Source organism: Bombina bombina, unplaced genomic scaffold (genome assembly GCF_027579735.1).
Source record: "Bombina bombina isolate aBomBom1 unplaced genomic scaffold, aBomBom1.pri scaffold_335, whole genome shotgun sequence".
Classification (NCBI taxonomy): Eukaryota; Metazoa; Chordata; class Amphibia; order Anura; family Bombinatoridae; genus Bombina; species Bombina bombina.
In genome coordinates this window covers 49,476-57,278 of record NW_026512615.1, presented here as the reverse complement: position 1 = coordinate 57,278, position 7,803 = coordinate 49,476, and the positions used below count along the sequence as shown (strand labels likewise).

The 7,803-nt window shown below is 35.3% G+C and overlaps 1 pseudogene; it reads left to right on the top strand.

The window, feature by feature from the left end:
• The first annotated feature begins 1,038 nt into the window (after positions 1-1,038).
• On the top strand, positions 1,039-7,087 carry LOC128644472 (gastrula zinc finger protein XlCGF26.1-like; annotated as a pseudogene).
• Positions 7,088-7,803: the final 716 nt, after the last annotated feature.

The following is a 7,803-nucleotide window of genomic DNA, read 5'->3' as shown; positions in this document are numbered from 1 at the left end:
AAAAATAGACTGCCAAATGATAAATATTAACTGCCAAATAATAAATAAATAAATAAATAAAAAGGTGCCGGTTATAAACGCATACAAGTTAATGCGTTAAAAATATAATACAATATTTATTCACTTACATAAAAAATAGGTATTGTATATGTGTTTGTTAACAGGTCGACCTACCTATTTTTTATGTAAGTGAATAAATATTGTATAATATTTTTAACGCATTAACTTGTATGTGTTTATAACCGGCACCTTTTTATTTATTTATTTATTTATTATTTGGCAGTCTATTTTTTGATATTATTTATATATATATTTTAATAATTTAAACATTATCTCAATATTGATATGATCTGGGTCTTTTATAGATAGGTTAGTTTGTATATTATTTACTCTTTAGCTTGTTTCAAGCTTTTTAGCTTGTTGTTTTGAGCGCTCCCTAGTGTTTCTTTTATTATTATTTCAAATAAATATACCAAGAGAATGAAGAAAATTTGATAATAGGAGTAAATTAGAAAGTTGCTTAAAATTGCATGCTCTATCTGAATCACGAAAGAAAAATGTTGGGTTCATTGTCCCTTTAAGCATTTGTCTGTGTCTGTATCCAGTCTGCCTGGGGTCTGCACAATAAACCTGATTATCTTGAGCTGTTGAAGCTCTAACTAATGTGAGTATTCTGGGTCTGCCTTCCATCTGGGGAGTGAAGATTACACAGTATTATGCTATGATGTGTTTCTTTCTCTTCCTTCTGAGGAACATCGTATGGACTATTTGTATTTGTGCCACTGTCTCCATTAAAGACTCTTTTCACGTTGGATATACTACTACATATTGGTCGGTACTACATATTGGTCTGTATTATTATCACTATTTGTGTGTGCGTTTTGTTACACATTTTATTTTTAGTAAATACAAAATGTCTGACAGTGAGGATCTGTAGAAAGTACAATATAAATACTGTAGTATTAGATTTAAATTACATATAAACAACTCTTACCTAACATTTGTGTAACTGCTGCTCTTTGATATAAAAATGATTATAATATATTTGTAAGGTTGTGGTTTGTCACACTCATAAATAGATTGTCTATTCCTGGGCTTATACTGTACTTGTAAATTTCTGGAAAGATAAATATTTAATGTGCAACTGTAACATCCACAGAGCTAACTGTGCTAAATGCTTGTGCTGAATCAATAGCACTTATGTAATTACCTAAACAGCTGATCTGTATCATATGAATTGTTATGTGTGCCTTTAATTATACTATACATACAGTTAATCAGAAGCATTATTTATTATTATCTGTCTAAACCATTTGATATAGTTTTTACAGACACGGCCAGAGCACAGAGAGATATCAGGTATTGATGTAACTGGAGTGAATAAGGGAACCTTCTTCCTGAGCACAGACATTGGAGCCTGTTATCAGCATGAACTCATATGTGTTAGGTGAGTAAAATAGATATTATGCTGGCTTTAATTACTGGGGAAATAGAATAGATCCCTCATTAAACAAATATAAACTATTATATTTATATATGCACCTTTTAATTACATTTGTGTCAACACCAGCTCTCAGATCACCTGCAACTCTACCTTCCCCTGCCCTAACCCAACTCATGGAACTCCCATAACTACACTTACGCCTACCTTGTTCCCATATGTGGAACACCCAGAACTCCACCAGTAAGTGTTCCCCACCCCAGAACCGCCACTGATTTGTGTGCTTAATTTCACAGTGAGTCTTATTAAACTAATACATTTTTGGCTGATTATATAAATTAAACAACTGCAACTGCAAGCTAAGAAGTATCAAAAGATCACTGCTCCTTTAGCCTTTCAAAACATCTCACACTAATTATTAGTCTGTGATGATTAAGACATCATATTCTCACCCTACTGGTTGAGCATGAGCCGGGCAGTGCTGTATGTGCAGTTTCTTGTGCAATGTTAAATAAGGATGGTAGATGCCACCTATCTTGCCCAGAATACATATGCACTTGTTCCCTGGCTGAGAACATTATCCACCTGCACCTTATTTAATGGGGCGCTATAAATTGTTTTAATCAGTAATCAGTGGTTTAGTTTATTATGATATAGAAATATTTACATTATTTGTCTTTCTTTGTTTAAATTTGTGATTTACAGGTTAATCAATATAAAAATAAACACAAAACAGAAGCCATTTTATGGAATGTAAATAAATAATATAATTTGTGTAAGACGATGGAATCCATTTTAAAGAATAAACTTTCTTTATTTTCTTCATTCCTTTTCTTTTTATGTAGACAATCACTTGAATAGTTCATACCCATCCTTCACTACAGGAAGCAGCAGAATGATACCACAAACTCCAATAGTCTCAGACACTAATGACTATTCACAAACATTGGGGAACTCACAGCAGATATTTAAAGGAGATGGAGAATTGTCAGAAACTGGGCAGCAATCATTATGTACAGAGAGTAATTTAGTCATCAAACAAGAGGACAACATTTATGCCTTATCTAGTGAAATGATTATCCCAGAGGATAAACCACACACATTTACTGAGTTTTCAAAACATTTAAAAGAAGGGGAAAGTCTTAAGTCTAGCCAAATTATTCATACAAATAAGAAACCATTCGAATGTACAGAATGTGAGAAAAGCTTTACATGTAATTTGCATCTCCTTGAACACCACACAGTTGTGAAACCTCACACATGTACAGAATGCAGGAGATGTTTCACATCTAAAGGAAGCCTTAAGTGTCACAAAAAGACCCACACAGGGGAGAAACCTTTCACTTGTACAGAGTGTGGAAAATGTTTTACACAAAAGAGTGATCTGAAAACTCATGAAAGGATTCACACAGGAGAAAAGCCGTTCACATGTACAGAGTGTGGAAAATGTTTTACAATAAAGAGTAGTCTGAAAACTCATGAAAGGATTCACACAGGAGAAAAGCCTTTCACATGTACAGAGTGTGGAAAATGTTTTACACAAAAGAGTTATCTGAAAGAGCATGAAAGGATTCACACAGGAGTAAAGCCTTTCACATGTACAGAGTGTGGAAAATGTTTTACAGAAAAAAGTAGTCTGAAACATCATACATGGAGTCACATAGGAGAAAAGCCTTTCACATGTACAGAGTGTGGAAAATGTTTTACAATAAAGAGTAGTCTGAAAACTCATGAAAGGATTCACACAGGAGAAAAGCCTTTCACATGTACAGAGTGTGGAAAATGTTTTACAGAAAAAAGTACTCTGAAATATCATACATGGAGTCACACAGGAGAAAAGCCTTTCACATGTACAGCGTGTGGAAAATGTTTTACAAAAAAGAGTTATCTGAATATTCATGAAAGGAGTCACACAGGAGAAAAGCCTTTCACATGTACAGCGTGTGGAAAATGTTTTACACAAAAGAGTGATCTGAAAACTCATGAAATGAGTCACACAGGGGAAAAGCCTTTCACATGTACAGAGTGTGGAAAAAGTTTTACAGTAAAGAGTCATCTGAAAACTCATGAAAGGATTCACACAGGAGAAAAGCCTTTCACATGTACAGAGTGTGGAAAAAGTTTTACACAAATAATCTGAAAACTCATGAAAGAATTCACACAGGAGAAAAGAGTTTCACATGTACAGAGTGTGGGAAACGTTTTACACTAATAAATAATCTGAAAACTCATGAAAGGATTCACACAGGAGAAAAGCTGTTCACATGTACAGAGTGTGGAAAATGTTTTACACATAAGAGTAATCTGAAAAGTCATGAAAGGATTCATAAGGGAAGAAACCTTTCACATGTTTAGAAAGTGGGAAAAAGGTTTTTATTGAAATCAGGTATCACAAAACACCAAATATTTACACACAAACTTTATTTACACAGTGTACAAACCTTTTTACAATTATCCTAAAGAGGACAAACTTTCTAAATAGAAGCAAAGGAAAATACACTAAGCGCCTACTCAATAATGACCTCTAGCTCTGATAGTTGACACCTAGTTGTCAATGGTAATATAGCAAGTAATCAGAAATATATCATAGCGCCACCCAAAGGGAGGCTAGATCTAAGTGGAACTAAATTTGGAGTGCCACATGCAACGGAAGTAAATTAGAATGACAATTTATTAACAAAATAAAAACAGTACATATACACATACATCTTGGATCCATGAGATTAACAATACTAATAAAATGACTCTATTACACAAGTTGGTAAAACATAAAAAAAAAAATGCTATGAGTTGGAACAACCCTGATGAGTAAGGTTATACTCAACAGGTGAGCAAACAAGTACAACCAGATAAGTAGCACAGTTTAAACTCCTATAATCAACTCAGAAGAGATGTTCATGAACAAAAGTGAAAAAGAAAAACAAAGTGGAATCTTATGTGTCAAATTGATAATGTATATAATTGGTTGGGTTGGTGTACAAATGGTATAGATGACACCAAAAGATGGCAAAAAATGAAGCTCACAGTGTGGCTTTAACTATGTGCTTAATTTTTCTCACAATGAAATTTCAACTATGTGCTTGATTAATACAAATAGTGCTTTTAAATAGCTAACTTGTAAGCAGAGGCCAGTGGACTGTGTGCTATGATAGAGTAGATAAACAATTCAGTGTTCAAAGTGCATGTGTCAAAGAAAAAATCCAAATAAATAAAAAAGCAAAAGCAATAACAAATAGCGGTGGGTTAAATTAGTGAAGCAACTATAATATTCAATGCTATAAAATCACTACTAAAAAGTAAAATCAAAATTCAAATAGACAATTGGTTGTGACAAAATAAACAATGTTGGTATTAAAAATTTTGAATTACAGCAAACAGATATGTGTCTTTAAAAAGCTTGAATTTCAGCAAACAAGATTGTGCTTTTAAAAAGGGGGAAGTGTATAAACTTGAAGTGTCCCAAACGTAAATATAGTAAGCAATAATCCAAGGGTGGATATGAGATGTTATGTGAAGCTAGGTCTTAAAGATTCCAGCATCGAAGCTGTGTATCTGTGACAGCTCCTGGGTTCAGTGTAGGACGTGTAGGATTTTCAGTCTAATTCACTTCCGTTGCATGTGGCACTCCAAATTTAGTTCCACTTAGACCTAGCCTCCTTTTGGGTGGCGCTTTGATGTATTTCTGATTACTTTCTAAATAGAAGCATCATAAAGGATCCTATTGTAAATAACACTTTCTAATCCCAGTTATAAAAGCCCCAGATTGGAAGTGCTCTCCTGCTGTCCTTTGTTCCTCTATATATGTGCACCTCAGTTTCTCTCATATCAATGTGATAGAATCCAAACACCACACAGGAATATACAGATCTGTCCTCATACTGATCAGTTTACACAACCATCAACCACCAAAGCAATCCCAGTGTTTATTAATATGCCAGTGTTTGGAGTTGTACGTTTGTTTTACATAGGGGAGAATATAATTATATTTACAGAATAAAGGAGTCTTTATATGAATAGAGGAAATAATTATATTTACAGAATAAAGGGGTCTTTATATGAATAGAGGAAATAATTATATTTACAGAATAAAGGGGTCTTTATATGAATAGAGGAAATAATTATATTTACAGAATAAAGGAGTCTTTATATGAATAGAGGAAATAATTATATTTACAGAATAAAGAGTCTTTATATGAATAGAGTGTTAGAGAATTATATAAACAAGATCATCAGTCTCAAATGATTGACATCTGGGAGATATAGTTAATGTGCATATCGTGTGGATAAACCTTTTCTTATAGCAATAGATGCTTAGCATTGTACATGTTATATACCAGAGGAATTACTGAGGGGAAACTGATTTTATTTAATGAGACACAATATCAGTAACCGGTACATACGTGATCATAATCAGTTTAATTTAAATGGCTACTATAACCTACATGTAGACTGGGTATGTAATATGTGTGCCATGTTCTGTAACTTGATATTATGTCTGTTAGATGTTTTCATGTTAATTAGAAGCCACAAGAACTGATAATAGCACATACTCAGGGCCGGATTGGGCTGCCGGGATACCGGTAAAAATCTCGGTGGGCCGGGCCTGGGCTGGGCTGGCCGCCGAAAGCTACACAGAGTGACATGAGGAGATCAACGAGCACAGTCAGCGCCAGCAAAAGCGCCGCAACACATGAGTCAGGGAGCGCAGTGCAGTGGCCGAGCTACCGAGTTTGAGCACTGCAGGTGAGGGACTGGGAGGCGGGAGCAGATCGGCAGATAAATAGAACACTAGAAAGGATCAAAAGAAGTATCCTCATGAGACCAAATAACTGTAAAATGTTCACAGGTTTACTAAATATTTGTGACCTTTAACAAAATGTCACATCTTTTTTACAGGCTGAATTCTCTTTGGAGGTTAAAATAAAACAGAAATTCAGGGCAGTGGGTGTTTTGGCCATTTAGCAGACAGGTCTGTGAGGATGCAAAAATAACCAAAACATTTAAATTCCTGTACTGTGATAAGGGGTATTCTCTGCAATTTAAATGGAAACAAATTTAGTGCAATTTAGCAGTACACTATGAAATGTGAGTTTTATTTACTTTGTTTAAACAGTTTCATTTGTATGTTGTATATATCAGTGGATTTAGACACTAAATGTATAGGATATTTAAAGTGTAATTTTGTTTTGTTTGTTTGCTGGGTAAAATAAATGCAGTAGAGTTTGTATGTGGGTTGAACAAGGCATTCATTGGGTGAATGTGAAGTTATAGCAGGTCAGAGCAGATTGCAGTAAAGTTTTATCACTTTAGATTTAGAGCGTCTCTCTGCTGTTGCATATTGATTACAGTAGGATTGGGACCGCCCCCTCTCTCCTAGCTCAGTGTTGGTAGCTGCAGGCTAGAGAAGCGTGCATGGCATGATCACATGGGCCGCAGCAGCCCTTCCATCCTCTTCCCCCACTTCATCCTACTCCTAACTCCTCCTCTCTAGCCGGGGACTCAGAGATAGACGTGGAGAGCAGAGAAACCAGCAGAGGAAGTTGGCACGGAGGCGGAGCAGAGGAAGCTCTGCAGGACTCCCAAGTGTGCCCGGTGCAGGAACCATGGGGTAGTGTCCTGCCTGAAGGGGCACAAGTGTTTTTTTAGGCTAATGTAGGTGGGTGACACAACTGGGGGCAAAGCTGTCTTGTAAACATATAAATCCATAGCAATTGCAAACTACTGATAGGTATAACTGAGGCTGGATGCATTGCTGTGTAGTCAATTGTGATTTGCAACTAAAGGGTGTGATTTAAATATTTTTAAAACAAAATACTTATTTCAAAGACTGCCTTGTTGTTTGCTTATAAACAGTTTCAAGTATGACTTTCTCTATTACTCCATTTCATTGCAATGATTGGTCTATAGGAAAAAAAACCTATTTCTCTTTTTTTTAATGAGCATAGTTGGCTGTGCAGTAGGGGGCGTGGCTGTGCAGTAGGGGGCGTGGCTGTGCTGTAAGGGGCATGGCTGGGCCGTTCTATATAAATTTCCAGGGCCGGTCTGATTTCCCAGTCCGGCCCTGCACATACTGTATATATAAAGGGAACATTATATGTCTGATAAATCCCTTTGTATCAAGAACAAGTATAGGGTATATTTATACCATTGTGTGCATATATCATGTAATGCTGCTTTTGACTATATAATTATATGTAATGTTTTTTTCATGCAAATAAAAATGATTGGAATCCAGAACAGTATTTTGTGTTTTTTGTATAATTAAAAACACAATATCACAGAATAATTAGGAAAACATCATCAAAAACAGAAGTCAAATCTGACAGAGAAAGTTAAACGCTGATAATTTATATAGAGCAGCA